Raw genomic sequence first — 2,200 nt, 5'->3', positions numbered from 1 at the left:
ACGTAACTCGAATCGCGGCACGTCGCCCACCGGACGGACAATCCAGTCGTGACCCTCTCGGACTAACGCCGGGAACCAGTCACGGGTGGACCTTTCGGTCTCACCGCGATCGAGCCAATCAGCCCCCGCGTGGGATAGGGTTGCTCGCCAAATTCGAACTACCTAAGTACCCACGCGGAGGGTAGACCGGGCGATCGCACCTCGCCGCAGGTCGACTTCGGACACGGGCCACTTAAGCGACCCGTTCCGACTATCAGAATAACCGAGCGGTGTTATCGTCGACCTCGACGGTTCGATTAATTATCGGGCGTATTCAGCCCACTACCAACCCTTTACGTGAAGCAAGATGGGGATTCAATGGAGGAAAAGACGAAGCGAAGCGGGAGAACAGTTCAACAATAAAGCACGTTTATTCTCGGCACACGGGAAGCACACAAATACAATTCCACCAAATGCACACAAAAAAAGAAAACACAATTCCATTTACACAAAAAGCAAACACAAAAGTGAAAACACAGTGCAGAGCTAATTCCGACTACCGAGCACACGGCAACACTTATACAATTCTACTTCACAGACGGCGCCGACAACACATACCCAAAACCAAGGAAAAGAAATACCCTCAAGAATGGGGTAGGCCTGGGGCCGAGACCTGGTCGGGCCTACCCGTCTGGTGATGAGACGCGGAGCGGCGATGGCCCCGCAACCCGCGGGCCTCGTGGACAGTGCCTGGCAGGGGGGTGGGAACGGGGCCCCCTTGGTCGCACTATCTCAGCGCGGGGGGAACAGGAGGGGGGTTGCTGATGCTCGGGGTATAGAGGATCTTTATTATGTGCGACGAGCGTCTCCACCTCGGCCAGGTCGCGCTGCCGGCCTCCCTCGGGCGCGCAGCTCCTTGCACGACGCGAGCACCCTTCGTCCGACTCGCCGCCTCTCCACAGCTCGTCCCCTCCGTTCCGACTCTCCTTCGCCTCGTTCCGACCTTTACGACTCCCTTCTTCCTCGTTCCGACTTCTTACTACTCCTTTCTTCCTCGTTCCGACTTCTTACTACTCCTTTTTACTGACGAACACCGTCCTTTTATCCCCCCGTAACTTCGCCTTTGACCCCCTCCCTTTGACCTTTCAACTCGCTCCCCATTGGCCCGACAAAAAGTGGGCGTGAAGGCTTTTGATCCACAAATTTGCATATATCGATCGCCCTGGGGGCGGGGCCAATTCGCCCCTCGCTCACCGATTGGACGGCAAAAAGTGGGCGTGTGTCGTTTTGGATCCGTTTTTGAAGCAGAAAATCCGTGATTTTGTACACGCTGTTCAACGTGCGCCCTACACGAGTCCAGCATCGGTGCCCATGAGTGGCGCGAGACGACGGCGATGCGATGGTGGCGAGTTGTGACGGTAAAGGTCGTGGCGGTTGTGGTGAAGCGGTGGTTGTGGTCGGTGGTTGATGTTGTGGTTGTGATGGTGGCGATTGGTCCAAAATAAAGATAGTAAAAGAAAAACGGCTATCCTGAAGAGTCGCAGCTCGCATAAATGACATGTATTCCCACTAGACAACGGGTTTGGGCCTAACTACACATGCACTTACCGAGATACCTCACCTAAGGGACCTGAATGGTGGTTTGCGAATCTGGTAACCACAACAATATATATATATATATATATATATATATATATATATATATATATATATATATATATATATATATATATATATATATATATAGAAGAAGTAAATAAAAAGGCATAAGGAGCCTTTGATGATAAGAGATTTATTTTAGATAATGGAATAGATTGTGTTCCATATGGATATTGTATGATAGAGTGTATAGAATAGATTGTGTTTTAACGATGGGAAGATGGGTTAGGGTTTTTTAAGGGCTCCCGCCACGTTTTTTCACAATATATAAATGGTCAAACCAAGTATTAATCAAACGAAAAAGTGGAGAAAATCTCAGTCTTGGTATAAAAATGGAAAACATAATGAATGTGAAAAATATCAAATAAGTCTTCTTGAAAAAATAACTAAAACAAAGGTGAATAAAACAAATAAGCCAATCAATTTAAAAACTAGTATAGTAAGTTAGAGGATGTAAAGAAAAAATAAATATCCTTGAATGGACTGAAAACTTTGATGGTTATCAATTGAACAATGAAAAAACAATTTACTAAAATCTCAAAATGACATGTGGCTCAGGAGG

The 2,200-nt window shown here is 47.6% G+C and overlaps 1 long non-coding RNA gene across 1 annotated transcript; it reads right to left on the bottom strand.

Annotated features, from left to right (window-relative positions):
• Positions 1–391: 391 nt before the first annotated feature.
• On the bottom strand, positions 392–1,560 carry LOC147015589 (uncharacterized). Its single transcript, XR_015050380.1, has 2 exons — positions 1,054–1,560; positions 392–1,021 (listed from the first exon to the last, which is right to left on the bottom strand). It is a non-coding gene; the product is annotated as an uncharacterized LOC147015589 (long non-coding RNA).
• Positions 1,561–2,200: the final 640 nt, after the last annotated feature.

This window comes from Eptatretus burgeri, chromosome 12 (genome assembly GCF_056783735.1).
Source record: "Eptatretus burgeri isolate ZD-2024b chromosome 12, Ebu_testis_v1, whole genome shotgun sequence".
Taxonomy (NCBI): Eukaryota; Metazoa; Chordata; class Myxini; order Myxiniformes; family Myxinidae; genus Eptatretus; species Eptatretus burgeri.
Note: the sequence above shows the minus strand (reverse complement) of the source record. Positions and strands in the feature narration are given on the sequence as shown.